This window comes from Melanerpes formicivorus, unplaced genomic scaffold, assembly GCF_026170545.1.
Source record: "Melanerpes formicivorus ecotype bairdi unplaced genomic scaffold, bMelFor1.0.p_v2 SCAF_61, whole genome shotgun sequence".
NCBI lineage: Eukaryota > Metazoa > Chordata > Aves > Piciformes > Picidae > Melanerpes > Melanerpes formicivorus.
The window spans coordinates 2,976,880-2,998,923 of record NW_027142413.1 but is presented as its reverse complement, the minus strand read 5'-3'; positions in this window follow the sequence as shown (position 1 = coordinate 2,998,923).

Here is a 22,044-nt window from a genome sequence, read left to right as displayed (position 1 = left end):
TTGATGGGATACATCTCACTACTGTGTCTGAGGAAGAAAAAGAGCTGCAAGCTCTATAGACCAAAATTCAAAATGGTGCATCATATTCTTAATGGGAAATATTTGAAAATCATCACTGGAAACTCATCCAGAATTGCAACAACAGGTCACTGAATTGCTATTTACAGCAAGGCTTATTATCATTTATCCTACTCAGGTTAAATGACCTTGGAATTTTTGCTCATTAGACCCTTGAAATTTCATTTATTGCCTAGTTTCTGGCAAGGGAAGGAGTCTGGCTATGTGTTCTGATTGTTAATGTGAGCAGTAGAAGCACTGTATTTGGTACAGCACTCTAGGTCTCTGTTTTGGCTTTTTACTGCTGCCCAGTGTTGGCAGTAAGGCATTACCCTCAGTTTCTAAAGAATGGAGGAGTCACTGAGTTTCAGTGTGGCACAGCTGCTGCTCTCTAAAGTTCTTACTTTCCTTTTCCTTCCTTCTTTTTAATTCTTCTTGTCCCTTTCTATCAGAGGCATAATGAATAAAGCTTTCAAGGCAGGTGGTCACAATCCAGAATACAGTTCAGGTCTTTCACCTGCAGCCTTGAACTGAAGTGCATGTTGACACTACCTATTCTAGTCATGAGGTCTGTGGTGACAGGCTGGACTTGGTGATCTTTGAGGTCTCTTCCAACTTTAGTGATACTGAACACTGAATACTGAACTTAATGTAGATATTCAAGTCCTTTTAGTGTGCAGAAAAAAAGTAACCAATTATTTAAGCCAGGATTCCTGTTGGAAGTTAGGCAACATTATCAAGACAGCAAGTGCATAGATGCCCCACACTTATGTAGCAAATCCTCCAATCTGTTCCAGACCATATTTCTGTTTTCTGCAAATAGGTTTTACCTGCTGGTTGTCTGCAGCAATTGACATCTCTTACTGGAAAAGAAAAAAATATCTAAGAGGGAAAATTTTCTTTAAATGTTTCTAGATATTCATGATGAATCACAATCAATCAGAAAGGTTTTATTGCCAGAGCTGAGGCGGCACTCAATCTCACTTTTAATTTTTCAGGTCCTTGATCTTTAAAGAGTGATAACTAGTGTTTTGAGATGAAAGAAAATCACCATTACAAGTTGGCTTTATAAATATACTAGGCTATTTATCTTCTGCCTACTATAGTACATGTGCACAGTGGAATGGGCTGCCCAGGGAGGTGGTGGAGTCACCATCACTGGAAGTGTTTAAAAAGAGACTGCATAAGGCACTTAGTGCCATGGTTTAGTTGATTAGAGGGTGTTGGGTGATAGGTTGGATTTGATGTTGAAGGTCTTTTCTAACCTGGTTAATTCTGTATTCGGTATTCCTTGTCCCTCTTGCACGACAGCAAACGTACCAAATGACATAGATACATAAATATGTAAATGTATCAATAGATAAGAATGTTTATTAACTTTCCTCTCCACTCCTTCCTTGCATGTGCTATTTGTACACATCTCCTAGTAAATCCCTCCAACAAGAAAGGTTCCATGCATCATGTGGTGTTTGACGGTGCAGCATGATATTAAAGTTCTAATACTTAATGCCTGTTGTTGCTGCATGTAAGAGCCACACAGCAGCGCTGGGGGAAAGAGACAGGTTCTTTTTTGCAGTTGCACAGGACTTTGACACATGGATGGAAGAGGAATAACTTTCAGGTTTACAGCAGTACATAACTTACCTGGCTCCATGGCACAGATGCATATGCACATAAGACTGTACACTACAGCATTTTTTAGATCCTAATTTCTCTTTGTCACTAACCAGGCTATTTGCTTGATCACTTTAGCAATTGAACTGTATATAGTTATGGTTTTGAATTTCATTTTTCCAAACAACATGAGCCTGCTACAAGCAGATGTTGAAGACACTATCCCAGAAGAAGAAAAAAAAAGAAAAATAGAAAAAAAGGGATTTAATGAACTGGGAATAGTTGGGTTGGGTTTTTTTTGTTTTGGAGTGGTTTGTTTGTTTTCATGATAGTCTACCTGTGCTCTGTTCATTTCTGTTTTGCATTAGTGATAAAAGATGGCTATTTTCTTGCAAAATTTGTTATCTTGAAAGAGTTTGATGTTACTAATTAGGTTTCAATTACTATGAAAAACAGTGTGGGCATAACTCAAAGATTAACAAACAAACAAACAAACAAACAAAGGCACATGCTGCAGAGCCATACTATTCACATCTCAGTGTCCTGGATTCTACTTTGGTTTTGGTCTCCAGCATAGCATCACAGGACTAAATATTATTTTCAGCGTTGCAAGGGCCTGTTTGTTTGAATTATTGTTTTTAGTGATTTGTTTTTCTCGGGAGCACATCTTTCTGACAAGTACACGTTAAAGAGAAAAATACAATAAACATTACCCATGCAGAATGCTTAGCAGTAATGGCACTAGCTTACTAGCAAAAACATTCCTGTGTAAAGTCTGTCCAGAGATCACTAAACAAGGACACTTCACGTGAAAGTAAATCTGAAACCGCAACCTTTTGACTGTGGATATTTTAATCATCATTGGAGAAGACTGATTTGCCTTAACGTCAGCAGACTTACAGACTAACTCAACCAGTTTCCCTCTCCTCCGATCTGCTGCTCCGTATGTCCAAATCCACATCAGAGAAGCATCTCAAGAGACAACACCACACTTTTGTGCTCTGAGGCCTTTGTCACAGCTGGGGCTGGGCTCTGCCTCCTGAAATGCTTGCATCAGTGCCTGCAACTGTGTTCCTCATAGGTGGCATCTATATGAGCCTCCCTACCAGATTTATTCATCCACACAGTTGACAGGAAAACCTGGCATGAGGTCTTACAAATAACAGACCTTCCCTTGAAGACAGTAGGTTGCCAGACAGATGATGGAAGGTGCACAGCCCAGCAGCCAGCCTAGACAAGCTGTTAGAAAGCCTTAGATTCAGGAGCTGTCACACTGTCAACAAACATCGTATGCAATGCCTTGGTTTATTCTCTAAGAAGGAAGATGTGATAAATGTGTAGAAGAGCACTGGTACACAGCAGTGCCATTTGCCTTGCTTTTGCACAGCACTGAATGAAAGTACAGACAAGAAACTTCCTTGGAAGTGAATAAGAGATGTAGTCACACAAGCTGCCAAGTGTGTTGATTTGCACATCTGTTTGGTCCGTGGATAAGAATCCTATGTTTGACTGAAATCAAGCTTTGCTTCTTCCCCAGAAAACAAATGTTTCCAAAAAAGCTTACTAAAATAATTCTAAAATACCAGTGAAAATGCCTTTTGTAAATACAACAATCTTTCCACTGTACAGGTACTAGGGGTTAAAACATGTGATCCAGTATGATCCATGATGTGACCCCTTTAATGCAACAGCTGTTTAAAGGTGCCCCAGGCAAGATGGGGAAGGAAGCTCAACTCTTAACCTGAAAGCAGCCCCAGATCAGAAGAAAAGTCCAGCTGGCAACTGCTTTTAAAGGGAGTGAGGGGCTGGCAGTTGCTTTTGGCATTTATTTTTAGTAGGGAGTGAAAGGCTGTGAATGTTGCCTGTACTCAGACACTCCTACTTCATGAAGAAGAGCAGCTGATGAGTGGAAGTCAAGTTTGGAAAAAAAATGTTGTGGTACAGAAACACTAGCTGAGAAAGAATTTCCTCAAGGGGGTTTGTAAGATGTTTCAAAGTTGAAGGCTATGTTGATATTCCAGCTGCTGTTTCTGTATTAGTATAAAATGGGTGTTGGGGAGCCCACCAGAGTATGCAGTTTGCCTGTAGTCCCAGGAATCTTCAGGGCTGTATTTGGCTAAATTTAATGTGTGGGACCTGAAACTTATCCTCTTGACTAAAATGGCCTTTGGTCTTCTCATTTGTGTGCCTGATTCCTTTTCTCCTGAAGTACCTCTTTCAAGATTGTGATGTAAAGGACAACGTGTAATATGTTAAAATATGTTATAAAATACATACCATGAATATATAGTTAGGAAATATTATATATCTTATGAGTTATAATTATGTAAATATGCTTATATAATACATATTAGATGGATATGTGATATACATATGTGATATACATATGTGATACGTGTGTGTGTGTACATATATTTAATAAGAGATGGCAAAGCTTTACAGAGTTTGAAAGAAACCCCAACAGTGAAAATCCAGACACCTTTGATTTGCTTTGCAGGTTATCTTTTGATCAGTACTTTTATTGCTCTCAAAATTCCTTAGAAAGCAATAATTAAAGTTAATTGTAGACCATGATTTCCGAGACTCAAATGAATAATTTTCTCTGTCTTGACAATATTCGGTGTGCTTTTGTAATTCCTTTTTACTTTCATCTTCCAAAAGCTACTGTGGCTTCCTAGGCATTAAAAAGGTTTCTTACTTGTGTAGATAAAAACTTATTACTAGGCACACTGTTCATTCTTTTTTATGAAACACTTTTGCACATACCTACTCTCTCTCAGGCCATGAACACCTGGGGGTGGTTGTTGCAGGACACGGTGGAGGCAGACATTGTCAGCGGATCCAAAGGGGAGAGGAATGAATTTAGGGTGTTTAAGTCCACACACATACACTAAAGGGCTAACATCTCTTACAGCCAGCCCTGAATGCAGGAGGGGTATGAGGAGGGTAGTCTGCAGAAAATGGCTGTGTGCCACCTCTAAGAACCCATCAGGCATTTCTTGTATTCTTAATACATAATACAACAAAGGGTAACTAGGACACGATCAGTCTATAAAGCGTAAGCAAGGGGACACTTTATTTCTTCTACAATCAACAAACTATGGAAAAAGAAAAAGAAGAGAATTTGCTTTACATATTCCAAATTCATGCAAATAATTGTGAATGACAGAGTTAAGTGGGTTGTCCAGCCCGGACATGAGCATATCTACCAGTTAGGCTAACATCAAGAGGAACTATTTGTCAGCTAACCCATAAAGATAGGAAGAGATTCTCCCTGTGTATAATTGGTTAATCAAAGTATGGCTCGGGCTAGTTTGGTTTTGTTTGGTTGATTTTTTTCCTGGCACATTTATTGTTTTGCCCATGTGGAAGAAGGGAGTTAACTCACAGTGTGTTTTTGTCACTAGCTACAAAGGCAAAGACTCTAAAGGGCATGCAGTAGACGGTAACTTCCACAAATGCAAGTGCATTCATTTCTGCTTCCTTTACTGTGGCAACTGTGAATTCAGGAAATGTTGCTGTCTTCAGTTCCTTCAGTGCACAAACTTTGGCTCACAAAAGAGAGTGAGTGAGCTTCATTAAGCAGGTATATTTGCAAGCTTCCTTCCTGTAGACATTTTCTTGAGTCACTATCACTCCAGCGGTCACATCTGCCAACTTTTATTGTTTGAAGTAGTTTTTCTTTTGCTCTTACATCAGAGAAGCAAGAGATCCATACTGCCAGAACTGAGCTCCATGCTAACAGAATCAATGAACCATGACTAGTAAAATCTCTAGTAGTGTGAGTGTAGTCCTCAATCTAATGGTTTGAAAACATTTTTCAACTGCAAAACAGGAATGAAACTCCAAGCTGTGACAGTGTGTGTGGATTTGTATGAATACAGTTACCTTCATAGCTTTCTACTCTGATAGAGGACTCATGCTTTTGACAGCCAAATTAACAGAAGTTGGAGGGGTTATTGCTATTTTCTCTTTAATTCTAGACTGCTTTCATTCTTGTATTTAACAAGGCAAGACAAGTTCTAACACAGTGCTTCTAGCCACTATGTATAACACACTCTTTAAAACAAACACACACAAACACCAAACTTGGAGTTTCTGGTTTAGTAAAACTTTGAAGATTTATACATGCTTTGCTCTTCTGGTTTTTGTCAGCTCCATGACCCTTTTCATTGAATCACAGAATTGTTAGGGTTGGAAGGGACCTCAAGGACCATCTAGTTCCAACACCCCTGTCATGGGCAGGGACACCTCATACCAGATCAGGTTGCTCAGAGCCACATCCAGCCTGGCCTTAGAAACCTCCAGGGGTGCAACTTCCAGCCACCTCCCTGGGCAGCCTGTTCCAGTGTCTCACCACCCTCATGGTGAAAAACTTCTTCCTAACACCCAATTTGAATCTACCCATTTCTATTTTTGTTGCATTCCCCCTAGTCCTATCACTACCTGACACCCTAAAAAGTCCCTCAGCAGCTTTCTTGTAGGCCCCCTTAAGATACTGGAAGGCCACAATAAGATCTCTTTGCCAGACTGAATAGCCCCAACTCACTCACTCTGTCCTCATAGGAGAGGTGCTCCAGCCCTCTGATCATCCTCATGGCCCTTCTCTGGACACACCCCAGCATATCCAGCTCCTTCTTGGAATAGGGGCTCCAGAACTGGACAGAGTACTCCAGGTGGAGTCTCAGCAGAGCAGAGGGGGAAAATCACCTCCCTCATCCTGCTGGCTATGCTTCTCTTGATACAGCCCAGGATGTGATTGGCTTTCTAGGCTACAAGTGCACACTGGTGTTTCATGTTGAGCTTCTCACCCACCAGCACCCCTGAGTCCTTTTCTCAAGGGCTGCTCTCAAGCCAGTTGCTGCTCAGCCTATATCAGTGCTTGGGATTGCTCTGATCCAGATGTAGAACCTTGCATTTGGTCTCATTGAACCTCATGAGGTGGTCGAGGTCCCTCTGGATGGCATTCTTCCCTCCAGTGTGTCTCCTGCACGACTGTGTGTATCTGTGCACCCAATGCCACACTGAACAAGACTGGTCCCAGTACTGATCCCTGAGGAGGGCAGAATAGAGGAGGATAAGAGTATCCTTAAACTGGTTGGTCACAGTCATATTAGGAAACCACTGCCATAGCTTCCAGCAGACCGCCAGGGTGAGCACAGGAGAAAGCCCACTGTGGGATGTATGGGGTGGGAACAAAAGATGAAACTTCAAAACAAAGAATCATTTAGGTACTGTAAGAGAGCTCTTTATTTGTAACTTTCAAAACCTGTAGCACTTACCACCACCACCCTCCCCCCTTGTTCTTGTTCTCTCATTCCCAGTTTCACAAATTGGAAGGGACCCTCAAAAGTCATCTTCTCCAGTTCTGATGTCTCCAACACAGAACTGTTGGTGTGACTCTAGAGGACGAATACAAAGATGATTCAAGGGCTGGAACACCTCTGCTATGAGAATAGGATGAGGGAGCCAGGGTTGTTCAGCCTGAAGAAGAAAAGGCTTCAGGGGGACCTTACAGCTGCCTTCCAGTACATGACGAGATTCTTCAGGAAATCTGCAGAGGGAATTTTCCTGAGGGTGTCTCACGACAGGACAAGGGTGAGTGGTCTGAAGCTGAGGGAAAGCAGAGTTAGACTGGAGCTGTGGAAGAAGTTCTTCAGTATGAGGTTGGTGAGAGTCTGGAATAGGCTGCCCAAGAAGGTTGTTGGGGCTCCTCCCTGGCGATGTTCAAGACCAGGATGGATGAAGCTTTGAGCAGCTGAGTCTAGTTGAGAGGTGTTCCTGCCCATGGCAGGGAGGTTGGAGTAGATGATCTCTGAGGTCTCTTCCAACACAAACCAATCTTCGAATATGGTTTCCTCATTAAAGGGGTTTGGACCAGGTGATCTCTAAAGTCCCTTCCAACCAGAGCCATTCTATAATGTACAGTGCTCATTTCAAATACTGAACATAAGCAAAAATACAGTCCCAGATGATCCTCTATCAGGATTCTGCAATGGAGTCATTTAGCTTGTGAAGAAGTGAAAAAAACAAAGTAAACCAACTCTTTTTAAAAAAAAAACATTTTCCCCCTCCTTTTCACTGCTAAAAGATCCCAAAAACTATAGATATCTCTGTTTCCTAATTAATGAAATACAAGTTAGAATCATAGAACTGTCAGGGGTGGAAGGGACCTCAAGGATCATCCACTTTCAACCCCCCGCCATGGGCAAGGACACCTCACAGTAGATCTGGTTTCCCAGAGCCACATCCAGCCTGGCCAGCCCCTTCACCTTCCCCAAGCGGCTCCCCCTCCCCCAGGGCCACCCTTCACCTTCCCCAAGCGGCTCCCCCTCCCCCAGGGCCACCCTTCCTCTTCCCCAAGCGGCTCCCCCTCCCCCAGGGCCACCCTTCACCTTCCCCAAGCGGCTCCCCCTCCCCCAGGGCCACCCTTCACCTTCCCCAAGCGGCTCCCCCTCCCCCAGGGCCACCCTTCACCTTCCCCAAGCGGCTCCCCCTCCCCCAGGGCCACCCTTCACCTTCCCCAAGCGGCTCCCCCTCCCCCAGGGCCACCCTTCCTCTTCCCCAAGCAGCTCCTGCTCCACCACTACCATTTTTTCATCCATCCCAGAGCCTGGGGCAAGACCCTCAACCAGCCAAGATGCCACACGGAGGAGCTCAGCCACAGTAAGGAGACTCAGCCAGCACCATAGACAACACTGGAGTATCCATCAACCCTCTTCCTACCTGACTGGGGGGCCACCAGGCCCCCCAGCCTTTGTCCACACCCCAGTCACCCGGTGCGCTCCGTAGGGACTCACCAGTGATGAGAGAAGGGGAATTCCTCAGCCCAAATGAGCCCAGCTTGGGGCTTCTATCTTTCCTAGGTGGGATTAAAAAGGGGAGTGGGCAGGGAAGGCAAAGTGGCCACACCTGGGGTGGGAGGAGACTCCAGCAGAGCCCAGGTGCTCTGGCATTTGGGAAATGATACCTGTGGTACCTATTTCAGTGCCTCACCACCCTAATGATGAAGAACTTCTTCCTAATTCATGCAAGCACATTGACATGTTCATACATACAACAAAAAAATCTGCCTCCTTGTTCTATTCAGTAACTGGTCAGCAAACAAAGTTTTGAATTTCAAACATAAAGAATGTGTGTTATTAATAAAACCATAAACTTAAGGGTCTTCAGAAACATCTCTAGTTTCTTGTATGCAAAGTGTGATCTTAGTAAGATAAATCTATCCCAATGCATCTGTCTGCATGAACTATTTAAAGTAAAACACTTTGATAGAGTAGGCAGTAAACTGGTGCTGGAAGGGGTGTAATGAGAACAGAAGGAAAAAAACTGGGCGTGTTTACAATAAAAGCCAGCTGATTGGGAAGCCAAATCCGTGCTGAGGGAGTTAGAGTCTGGCTGAGAGGTGTACCAGGTGTGAGTGGGCTCCAGTGACTGAAGTGACTTTTGAACCAAAATGCATGAAAAAGACCAGAACAGGGATGGCTGCCTGCTTCACTTCCCCTTTGAACATTGGGTAAGAGGAAAAGAAAGACAATGAAAGATCATTTTGGTTTCAGTATTAGAACAGAAATTAATAATTAATGTTTTAATTTCCAGTGATGATATCCAAGAATATGTATTGGTGTTTAAATAAGAGAGTCTGTAGACCAGTCTTATTCATCTCCCTTGATAAGAGAGTTAATGGTGGGAGCCAAAGACAATTTATCATCTTATCTTCTAAAACCTATTTATTTTACATAGGAATTGATTTTAGACTTGGAAGTCTTAGAGTCCTTATGGCTAAATAAAACAACCCCATGCAAGAAGTGAAGTGTACAAACGGTTTTATGACAATTGTAGCACTTTTTCCTTCAGCTTATTATTTGCCAACAGCCTATGAATTTTGAATTTGTTCCAAAACTAATTTCAACATAATTTTAGCTTAATTCTTGTCAGCTTGCCATGATGAGTATTTGTTGTTTACTTGAGCCATGTGAATGTTTATTCAAATTTGCAGTGATGTTTCTCCCTACGGATTTGGCACCAATGGGCTGCATCAAGAGAAGTGTGGCCAGCAGGTCGAGGGAGGTGATCCTCCCCCTCTACTCAGCCCTGTGGAGACCCCACCTGTTGTACTGCCTCCAGTTCTGGAGCCCCTATTACAAGAGGGATGTGGAGGTGCTGGAACGTGTCCAGAGAAGGGCCACGAGGATGATCAGAGGGCTGGAGCACTTCTCCTGTGAGGACAGACTGAAGGAGTTGGGGCTGTTCAGTCTGGAGAAGGGAAGGCTCCAAGGTGACCTCATTGTGGCCTTCCAGGATCTGAAGGGAGCCTACAGGAAGGCTGGGGAAGGACTTCTCAGGATCTCAGGTAGTGATAGGACTAGGGGGAATGGAATGAAGCTGGAGGTGGGGAGATTCAGGCTGGATGTGAGGAGGAGGTTCTTCACCATGAGAGTGGTGAAACCCTGGAATGGGTTGTCCAGGGAGGTGGTCGAGGCCCTGTCCCTGGAGGTGTTTAAGCCCAGGCTGGATGAGGCTCTGGCCAGGCTGATCTAGTGTGGGGTGTCCCTGGCCATGGCAGGGGGGTTGGAACTAGATGATCCTTGTGGTCCCTTCCAACCCTGACTGATACTATGATACTATGATACTATGATATAAGCAAACAATGTAATTCTCAAAATTCATCTTTGGTCATGGTCTACCAAGAGCATTGCAGCACTGAGAAAGTGTTTCATTGAGATACTTTCAAAAGTATTTGTGTAAGTGGATTTGATTGGCTCTTCAGGGCAAAAAAGGACAATTAGCATGGCTTGACTAACTGTTTAACATGATTTTTACTGGGATCAATGGAGAATGTTGCTTGCTATCCTGCTCAATATCCCACTTGATCCTTAATGCAGGTAGCAGCTGGTACTCAAAGCATGAGCTGGGTCTGGAACTGATGATCAGACATCTGTTATGTGCAGAACTGAAGCGTGTGTATGTCTGTATACATACACAAACATGCAAACCTCTACATACATATAAAGGTATATGCATGTATGTGTGTGCATGTAGAAGCAAGTACGCATGCATATTCCATGTCTTCAAAATAAAGCCCTTAACCAGCTGTAGTGATTTGAAACACGCTAATATCCCCACTATCAGAAGTCATGAATGTATGACATTTTATGACTGTAGGGCATTACCATCCTGGACAGGAGATTCTCAGTTCTCACTTTCTGGGTCTCCAGCGTGTGGGTGTGTCTTTTGCTTGTTTTCAGGATTCTGGACAGTATTTTTTCCCATTCCCCTTTCTTTCTGTTTCACATATATCCTGATGTAATCTGATACTTTTGAAGTGGGAGAGTTGTTTCTTTCTCCCTGGCACTAAACCATAACACCAGCTAATATATTCCACTTAAGAGATTGCACTGGTTTTACTTATATTTCCATGTGAGGTTTTTTTGTTTGGAAAATAAGCAAGCAATTTCCCATCTGAACTTTCTCCAAATATGTTATCTTACCAGACAAGACACACTTCTAGGGTTCTGACAGCTCTCTACTTTGAACTGGTTTTGTTTGTTTGTCTGTTTGCTTTCTGGAAATACAGCATTCCTCTCAGCCCAACACCCTGTACTGTGTCTGCCCTGTGGTTTGAAATTATCCTCCACCCTCCACACCCACTACTCACATTCTCTTTGCTGTGGTAGATCTCTCTGTCTTGATCACCATGATAAATTTAATCTATGCTGGTTAACGATGTACTCACAGAGTCAATTTGTAAACCTAAGTTAGATATTCATTGAGAGTCATGATGGAAAGGGGAAATTGCAATAGTACTACCATAAAACCTCTGTGAAATAATATCTATTTAGTATTCTGCAGTGGGGCAACTGGCCTTAAGACAGCGCCTCAAAAGCATTATATTGACTGTGGGAGCCCAAGGGAGTAGTTAACAGAATGTTTAGCTGGCTTTCACATCCATGTGGGACTCTGGAGGGTGATAAGTGATGTTGTACCTCAGAACCACGTGAAAAAAAGGGGGAGTTGGAGATAATGAAATGCTACACCATTGAAGGGGATAGAAAAAGCAGTTGGGGAAAAGCCCCATCTGTTAGAATAAAACAAAACAGTGGGCCTGAGGGTTGGTAGGCTATGGGGAAGGGAAGCAAAGCATGTACAAATCTCTCAACAAATAGCTGCTGGTTCCAAAGGTCAAGGCCATTCTGTCCCACCTGCAGCAATGGACACCTCGCACACTGGTCTGTCAATTTGTATTTCAGCTCATCATGGTGCGACCAACCTGGTCAGGCCTGCTATATTTTCACAATACTCATGAACAACCCCACAACTGACCTTTGTGATTAGCATGGCGTTTGCTATGCAAGCATCCAGTTAATTAGCTTTGCTAGAAATCCCGTTGATGTTCCTCTGTAAATAAAGAAAAATGCCTTGGAGAGAAGTCTTTCACCTGCTTGCCAACAGAAGTAGTAAACCTTTGGGCAATATTTTATGTATTGTTTTATGTGGAAAAACCCTATCTTGGAGCAACTGATTGTAACATCTGACTAAAACCCGACTGAACACCTGAAGGGTACATGTTCTAAAAGCAAAAGCACAGCTATGCTCCTGAATTTAGTTTAGCAATATTTGTGCATGGAGAAAGAATAGTGCCCAAACTTATGTCTTTTCCAAAGAGAAAAGGAAAAAAAGCCCATCCATTAGAAGTAGTCTGAGGAAATTCTCTAGAGGGTGGCAATGAGTGACTTCTCCAAGTTTTCTGGCAGGATTGTACCAAAAGAGGTAACAAGCTGATGACCAGCTCAGAGGGATCATTTAGTGAAAGTGATGTGTTGGTTTGGGTTTTTTAATGGGAATAGAAACAGTTCTCTTTTACACAGTGGTTAATTCTTTGAAACATGTGTTCATAGATGTTAGTAAAATCTATTTCTGGGTAAATTATGTGAGTCATTTGCAAAGTGCTGAAAAAAAATATTTAACTACAGAAGGATGATGACTCTGGCTTTTATAATTAGACTACAGTCTCCAGAACTTAATAGACTTAATTACTGTTAAGAACTGTTAGAACAGTTTTGAGTGTAGGGTCAAAACTACAGATGATAATTGCTCTGTTTTGAGTGTGATACCTTGCCATAATCATGGTTTTTAAATTATGGAGTGTAAGTGAGCAAGAGAAGCTCTTCCTATTGCTCTCAACAGGGGCTCAGAAAGCATTGTGGATTTTCCCTGCTATTGTGTATGGTTCTTGTTTTGGAAGGGCATCAGCATGTTCCTGCTATGAAACAGGGATGTGACCTGAAGAGCAGAACTGGGGCTACTGCATGGTTGGCAGGTTAAACTGAGGACTGTGTTTTCTCATATTAGAACCAATCTTTGCAATCTTGATGGTTCAAATGTCTGTCTGTAATGTTATTATGAATCTGTATATAACAAATACTAATATCTAATTGGATTGGATCATTAACAACATAGGAATTGTGCTAAGCCAGCTGTTGAAAAAACCACTTATGCAACAAATACGCATCCACACATACACAGGTCCATGGCATCTGTCCTCCAGAGCAAATGCTACGTGTGTTAGCATCCTGCTTCTTGGGAGTGACCAAAGAACACCTGCTGATGGGAAGTAGAGAGTAACAGCTCTCTCTGCTTTTGCTTCTGTGCACGGTCTTTGCTGGTGCTTAGCATTATTAAATTGCTTCTACCTTATTACCAGCCTTTTGTTATATTTTCCCTCTCCCCTGCCCACCTAGGAAGGGGAGCGATAGAGCGGCTTTGGTGGGCATTTGGCCCCAGCCACGGCCAAACCACAACATGGCATCCATAATCCCCATTTCTCAAACCTAATTCTAGCCACCAGGAGGCAGGCTGAAAATCAGTGCACCTACTGTCCTAACTGTACAGTGAATTGTACTCTTAATCCCTGCAAAATTGTTTAAATCATAATAAACCCAAAAACCTCTTTGCACTGATTTTTGGGGTCTTTTTCCTATGACATGTCTTGTTTCATTTTTTCTTCTCTGACCCAGAAAGCTGTTTCATTTTTATATTTTGCCATGCTCTACAGCCTTTTGCAGATAAATAAGTATTCTGAAATAGGGAAGGCTTGCACAGTTCCCATTTGCTGACTAAAACTGGAAAAGGTCAGTCTCGACTTTGGTACTTTAGTAATTAAGCTCTTACGCAGTTCTATTGCTGTCATTGTTAAAATATTCTAAGTATGCCTGTAAAATCTCCTAAAAATGAAACTAACATCTGGTGCAGGAACTCCCATGTCAACATTTAGCCTCATGGTAATGCATATTTTACCCTGAATTTCACCTCAGAATGAAATGGCAGAGGGTACAGCAGTGATTCGAGACCTGTCAGGTTATGCTTGCCTGTCAGGTTTCTTTTTATCATCTGCCAACTTATTAAGGTAACCTTGTCAAATAATTAAATTAACAGTCAAGTGAAATGACAGAGCTTTAGGTGTTCTGGTTAGAAGTTATCCCATTGCTTTCCTGGTTATCTTACTTAAGACTTTATGCACTTACGCTGTTTCTGATGGCGCTTTTCACCTCAGGTAAATGACTTAAAGCTATAACCTTGCTGTGATGGTTACTGTTATGATGTGATTATTCCTCTGGTCACTCAGTCAAGCTGACATTACCATGCACTGTGAACATTTATCATGCTCTCACCCAGATAATGGGCCAGGTATTGTCCAAACCCATACAGGTAATTCCCAAGAATACCACCTTGAGATCTGCACCAAGGCTGAAGAATTATAAGTGGCAGGGTGTGTGGGAGGGTATGGGCAAGTGCCTAGGATGGTAGTCACTTCTGGTGTTTTGGAATTTCATCCCTGAATAAGTGCAAAATCCTGACAAGCTGACAACATACTTGAAAAAAGTCTATTGTCAGCCTGGGAGTTTCCAAGAGACACAAATCACTGCAATGTGGTTGGACCTGGCCCATGCCTAACCCTTCTCATAACTATTGAGAGTGTGCAGGAGCAAGAGAAGGTCTCTGAACCTACAGGCAGATCAGCAGGCACCATGGCTACTCAGACCCCAACAGCCGGCGTGGCAGCTGCACCAAAGAACCAGCCTGTGCCAGAATCTGTCACCCCTGTAGGGAATAAGAAACATACAAGGAAAGTCGTTTGTCTGGCAAGGATGAGGATGAAAGATGGAAGATGGTCATCACGGGAACAAGAGGAAGAGCCAGAAGTAATCACTCATCTTTATCCCTGTCCTTAGAGTGTGGCCGAGGACAAAGGGTACATGAAATGTCTAGCAGGCTCTGGCAATACAAGGGAATGCACTCTTCCTCTGTCCAGGTCTGTGTTTTAGCTGTAAAAGAGTTGTCACAGGAGGTCCATCAATTCAAAAAGAACATGTCCTATTCACCACCTGTATGGTCCCTTGATTCAGCTGTGAGGAATAGGTGCTTCCCTGTCCAAGAGATTGAATCTGGGAGCTACACAGCATGGTGTACCCTGTGGTTTTACTTATGTGACCACGTGGAGGACATGAAGAAGTGGGACAGAAATCCCACTTCAGTCCTAGCTGCACAAGTCTGTGAATTGCAAGGAAACTCTTCCCATAAGAATGTTGACCCAGTTTCCAGTGGAAAATCTCCTTAAAAGAGCAGATGAACTGATACTGGTTCTGATCCTCTCAAAGGGTCCTCCAAAGCATTCTTACAATATGCAAGTGACTCCAATCATGATTAGAGAGGTCCTGTCTCCAGATGGGGGAGAGTGACAATTGAATCTGTCGGACTGTGTGGATCAGAAGGCCTGGCACATTGAACCCACAAGAGTATAAAGCTTTAGTAGGTATGGGCACACAGTGTGTTCTGATGCCAGCAAACCACAAGGGGGTGGAACCCATCTGTATTTCTTTTGTGATAGGGGGATCTCAACAGATGGATGTGTTGGAAGCTGAGGTAAGTCAGTTTGCAGAGGTGAAAGCCATCCAACTAGCTTTAAATATTGTTGAGAGAGAAATGTAGTCAGTACTCTACCTCTCTACAGACTCATGGGTGGAGAAGTCCATTGTATACCAGAACATGATCTCATTCTGTGAGAACAGGAATAGACAGTGAGAATAGACAGTGAATGATGTATGTTGTAAGATGTTAATTGCTGCTGAGCATGATGTAGATGGTACTGCTGGGGCAAACTGGGTGTTACAATCCAATGGTGGATAGTAAGTTAACCCCCACACACCTTCCAGCTTCTCCTCAGATATCAAAGGGCCTGGGGGCAGCTGAGCTTAACTCCTGAGTGATGTCCAATTGGATCTTTTATTGTGACTAGGTTAACATTCTCAGGAACAGAATTAAGACTCAAAACAGAGTCAAGTGCCAAACCACTTTAACAGGCAACAGGTATAGCTACTACCATGACGGTCGGATCTGTAGGGGGAGCACTGCGCCAAGACAGCAGGAGCAGGAGGTGTGCAAATGGGAACAGCGGGCTGGAGTGGCAAGCAGAACAGTGCCAGCAGGGAATAGAAAGGGCAGCTCAGGAACAGCAAGCAGGAATGACACAGGAATGGCAAGAACAGGAACAGCACAGGAAAAACACCAGCAGCAAACAGAAAGGGCAGCTCAGGAACAGCAAATGGGAATGGCAGCTCCTCAGGGACGATGGCAGCTTGCAGAGATGACGATGACGGTGGCACCCCCACAACAGATCTCCAGCAGCTGCCCCTTTCCCCCAGCCACACTGATGTCTCTTAGAACTTCAGACTGTTGCTAAAAATAGCCATGCCCCCTCCCACTGAACGGTGAAACTCATGCCTGCTGCCATCGCTACAGAGTATCCCGGGACCTAAAGCGCTTTGGTTGACCCCAGGTGCAAGAGCAGGGGACTAAGGCCAGGCTCCCCGTGTTCCAGTCCACATGGAGCTCCACCTGTGTGGCAGCCACAGGGACCAAACCTCCAGGTTGTTAATGAGTTGATACCATACTTACATCATGCTCGGTGCAAAAGGAAAGAGCTGACAGAGAGCAAAAGGGATTTATGGGACTGGGAGTTCATCCTATAACTGGTAAAGTTTCCTGTTCCGAGTTTTGGGGGCTCTTTTCCCCTGCTTCCGGATGGCGGTGCTTACCTTTTTGTCTTTGGTTTGCTTGTGCATGTGGTTCACATTTTGTCTCTTCCCCTGCCTGCTATACACACTGATATTTTTCCTCTACATTATCTTGTATTATTTCAGTAATTTTCCCCTTATCTCAACTCCTTAGGGTTTTCTGTTATCTGCCTCCCAGATTATTTCTCTGTGTCCCACCTAGGAGGGGAGGGATGGGAGGGATGAGAATGGGTGTTGTTAGAGCAGATTGTCTTAAACCAGGATACAGGGGACATGTGTTTGGCTTGTCAAACACAACCAAATAAGCTCTACTATAGACCTTTTCAGTTTCCTTTCCTTTCCATAGGAAAACCCCAGTATCTATGCAATATATATGTGCACAGATAGACAGTAAAGTGTCATTTTGATTCTCCCTTTTGAAGCTTTCAAAGTGCTTTTCTCCAACACCTTCAAGACCCAATTTTATGATAGTGTCAATATGGTTATGACCATCAGTGAGGCTGTGTATTAAATCCTTCATAATATAGAAGACATCTGCTTTAGCACTTTAGCACTTTTACTGCTAGATAAAAGGGGCTGAAAGCTGGGTGTGAACACTGGATTTTTCAAATGAAGTGTCTGCAGCATTTACCCAATCCTTTACTTGTTCTTTACTAACTTCACTACCATCAAATACTGCCTTTGGTATGCTTGGGTGTTTGTGATGTGGTTTGTGTGTGGGTAACTCATGCCCTCACAGTTCAGCTTTACAGATTTATCATGATATTTAACTATTAGGTAGTCTTGTGATGATTTTCTTCCACCAATATCTGTTGGAAGTCAAAAGCCTTTGAAACAGAACTCCTTCAAGCTCTTCACCCTGATACTACCTACTGGCCTGTTAGTTCTCTAGTCATATTATTTTGGTCTTTGTAATTATTTTCTGTAGCATTGATCTAGCTTACAGTTGCCATGAAAAGCCATGGATTTTGCTCACACTGTTTCTCTGCAAGAAGAAACAATTCTTTAATATGCAAATCAGAGAGGCAAAGTTGGATGAATTTAGGCAGCATGTCCTTGAAGGGAAGAAAGCCTTTTACTAAAAACTCTAGGTTACATTTATGTTCCTAAGCATGATGAAAAAAGCTACTTAATCCTTTGGAACTGATAAAGGGGAAGATATTTTCCTTGTGAAAAGGAAATTATTTTTTGGTAGGATTTTAGCAAAAGATGGGAGCTAAATTACTGACAAGGATGATAGGCAGAAACTGAACTGTAATTTTGGCAAATGCACATTCAAATTCTAGTCAACACGGTAAAACAAACTGTCCTGAGAGAAATACTGCAGGAATCCATCTGGAATATATTCTGGCAAGAGAAGCCTTACTATACTAACAGATGTTAGAATTGTCAAATATCGTTGACTTCAGTTGTATTTCTATAGGACATTGGACTATAAGCTTTGAGGCCTAACACAGGACACTGCCATACAGGTTCTTCATAGTTTGCAGTGCAAACCCAGGTAAGGAATATTTTTCTTACGATTGTGATCTTCCTTCAGGAATGAAAAGCAATATTAACTTAATAGAATTTATAGAACATCTCTTTAACAAGTCCCTATGCATGCACTCTTCAAAAAACCCCACATATCTAGCTGAAAGTTTTGATTAAAATGATTTAAGTTACTCCTTCAGCATACATCACATCTGGGGAGTCCAAAACAAGTGATATTCTTTGCAACACAAAATGGTTATTGACTTTGATCGACTGGATGAGAAAGTGAATGCTGGAATAAAGCTTTAACAAGGAGGAAAAGCTATAGACAACTTCTGGTGTAAATCCAGTGTTAGGATCTAATTTGTACTTAATGAAGACAATTAAGGCAGTTTTATAAAGAACACAGCTCCAGTGTCTACTGAACTTCATGAACTGATAGTTGTTCATCCTTGAGGCTTCCTGAACGCAATAGAAAAGCCACTTATGCATTATTTGATTATCACTGTAAGGCAAAAATGTCTTCAGTGAATTAATAGCAATGGCAGAAAGTATTTTGTTTCCAGGAAAAAAAATCAATATAGTCCATGTTGTACTACTTAGCCTCATCAATGTCAAGGAAATTAAATAAGAAAATCATGCAAATCAGTTCTCAAACACATAAACATAATGTTCATCGTCGTTACAGGTTACAATTGCACTATAAAAAGGATAAAGAAGAAAACCAGTATTGGATCTCATCTATCTACACTGAATCCTGTCTATATTTTAAAGCATCTTTTCTAATCAGGTTCAGCAGGCTACAGTCAAAGCATTCACTCATTTTGCTTTTAGAAAACAGATGTCAGAAAAAAAAGGCTGAATATAGCAAAATCTCTACCTGATCAAATATGATACTTTCATTGTCTCGTGGACATTCCCTCATCTGGACCTTCAGCAGGGCTTTTGCTGTTGAAGAACCTATTGCAGTGTTTGAGAGCCCTTTCAGTGAAAACATTTCTTCAAATATCCAGTCTAAATTGCCCCTGGGAAACTCCTGACTGAGTGCTGGTGTATCTGTGTACCAGGAGGCTGTTGTTTCAAAAGAACAGCCACTTGTGGGTTTTTTCTTACCTGTGATGGTAACTCGGCAGAGGCAGCCAGGGCATGAGAAGAGGCGTTTGCCACATTGTGTAATGTGGCTGTTTTGAGTATTTTGATTCCTTAATGCTGCTACAGCTTTACAGTGAGTAGCTTTCTGACTCACATCCACAGACCTCATGCACAAACAAAAGAAACATTAAAAAATTATTAACTATTACCTATAATGCAATTTGTCCTCCCCTTCTGCCACCCCAGTAGAAAGTCAAACCTCGAGGAGCTTAGAGAAGAGGATTGTGCTTTTGGTTGCTTGCTTGCTTTTTAGTTTTGTTTAGTTTTTCTCTGGGTTGTGTTTGTTTGTTTGTTTGGGGGTTTTGTTTATTGGTTTCCTTGGTTTGCTTTTGTAGTTATTGTTGGGTTTGTGTGCCTGGTTGTTGGGGTTTTTGTAAATGGGTTTTGGTTTGGGTGGGTTTTTATTGTTGCTGTTTTGGGTTTTGTTTAAGGAAAAGGGTGTAAGTGTTTTTTAAAAAGGAGTTTTATTTTCTGTGGGAGGGATTAGGCTTCATACATTTTCTCTTCAGCCTTCATCTGTTAGTTACTGTCTTGATGTGTGATTTTTCTGCCTGTGTAACATTTATGTAAAACAAGTAAATTATGTGATGATACAGCAGCCATCACAGAAACATGGTGGGATGTCTCACGGTACTGGAGTGACAAAATTGATGTGTACAAATTCTTCAGAAGGAACAGACAAGGAAAGAGAGGCAGTGGTGTGGCCCTGTATGTCAGGGAGTGTTTTGATTGTGTGGGTGGTGATGATAAAGTTGAGTGTTTATGGGTAAGAATCAGGGGGAAGGCAAATAAGGCAGATATCCTGGTGGGAGTCTGTTATGGACCACTCAACCAGGATGAAGAGACGGAAAATGTGTTTTTTAAGCATCTGTCAGAAGTCTCTCAATTGCTTGCTCTTGTTCTTGTGGGGGACTTCAACTTCCCTGATGTCTGCTGGACATATAACACAGCAGAGAGGGAGCAGTCTCAGAATTTCCCAGAGTGTAGAGGATAACTTTCTGACACAGCTGGTGATGGAGCCAACTAGGGAGGGAGCCGTGCTGGGCACGCTGTTTGTAAACAGGAAAGGACTTGTGGGCAATGTAATTGTTGGGGGCTGTCTTGGGCACAGCAATCACAAAATTATTGATAGAGTTCTTATTTGTTGGAGAAGATGGGGGGTCAGCAAAAGTGCCACTTGGGACTTCTGGTGGGCAGATTCTGGCCTGTATGGGGACTGGTGGAGAGAGTCCCTTGGGAGACAGTCCTGAAGGGCTGAAGAGTCCAGGAAAGCTGGACTCTATTCAGGAAGTCTTAAAGGTATGGGAACAGATCATCCCCATATCCCAAAATGTGAGTTGGCAGGGAAGAAAGCCGGCCTGGCTGAATAGAGAATTGCTGCTTAGGGTCAAAAGGAGAGTCTGTGATCTTCGGAAAAAGGGGCGGGTCACTTGGGATAACGACAGGATTGTCATGAGACTATGCAGGGAGAAAATTCAACTAGAGCCCAACTAGAAATTCATTTGGCTTCAGCTGTTAAAGAGAAGAAACAAAAGGAGGACTAAAGAGACTCTCAGTTCTTTGTTGGATTCAGGGGTGAACATAACAGTCAAGGATCAGGAAATACCTTCTTTGCCCCAGTTTGCCACATATCTAGTCCCTTAAGATGGAAGATAGGGATGGGGAGCAGAGTGAAGCACCCATAGAGTCCAAGATGAGATGGTTAGTGACCTACTGCACCACTTAGACATACTGAAGTCTATGGGGCTGGATAACATGCACCCAAGGGTACTGAGGGAACTGCTGCAAATGCTCACCAAACCACTTTCCATCATTTACCAGCAGCCCTGCTAAGTGGGGAGGATGCAGGTGCATGAAGATTGGCAAACATGACCCCCATCTACAAAAAGGGCTGGAAGAAGGACCTGGGGAGCTACAGACCTGTCAGCCTGACCTCTGTGCCAGGGAAAGCAATGGAGCAGGTTATCTTGAGTGTCGTAATGCAGCATGTGTAGGGCAAACAGATGATCAGCCCCAATCAGCATGGGTTCATGAAACATAGGTCCTGCTTGATGAACCTGATCTCTTTCTACAAGGTGACCTTCTTGGTGGATGAGGGAAGCACTGTGGGTGTTGTTTATCTGGACTTTAATAAGGCCTTTGACACCATTTCCCACAGCAGCCTCCTGGAGAAACTACCTACTTATGGCTCATATGGTGGATGCTTTGCTGGTTCAAGAGCTGGTTGGATGGACAGACCCAAAGAGTGGTGGTGAATGGACTTAAATCTAGTTGGTGGCTGGTCACTAGTGATGCTCCCCAGAGCTCAGTATTTGGGCCAGTTCTCTTTAATATCTTTACTAATGAACTGGACAAGGGATTTGAGTGCACCCTCAGTAGGTTTGCACATGACGGTAAATTGGATGGGAGTGCTGATCTGCTTGAGAATAGAAAGCTTCTGCAAAGACATCTGGACAGGCTGAATCAATGGGCTGAGGTGAGGTGTTTGAGGTTTAACAAAGCCAAGTGCTGGGTCCTGCACTTGGGTCAGAACAGCCCCATGAAACAGTACAGGCTTGGAGCAGAGTGGCTGGAAAGTCCCCCAGAAAGGGACCTGGGGATGGCAGTTGACAGCTGGCTGAACATGATGCAGCAGTGTGCTCAGGTGGCCAAGAAGCCCAAGAGCATCCTGGCC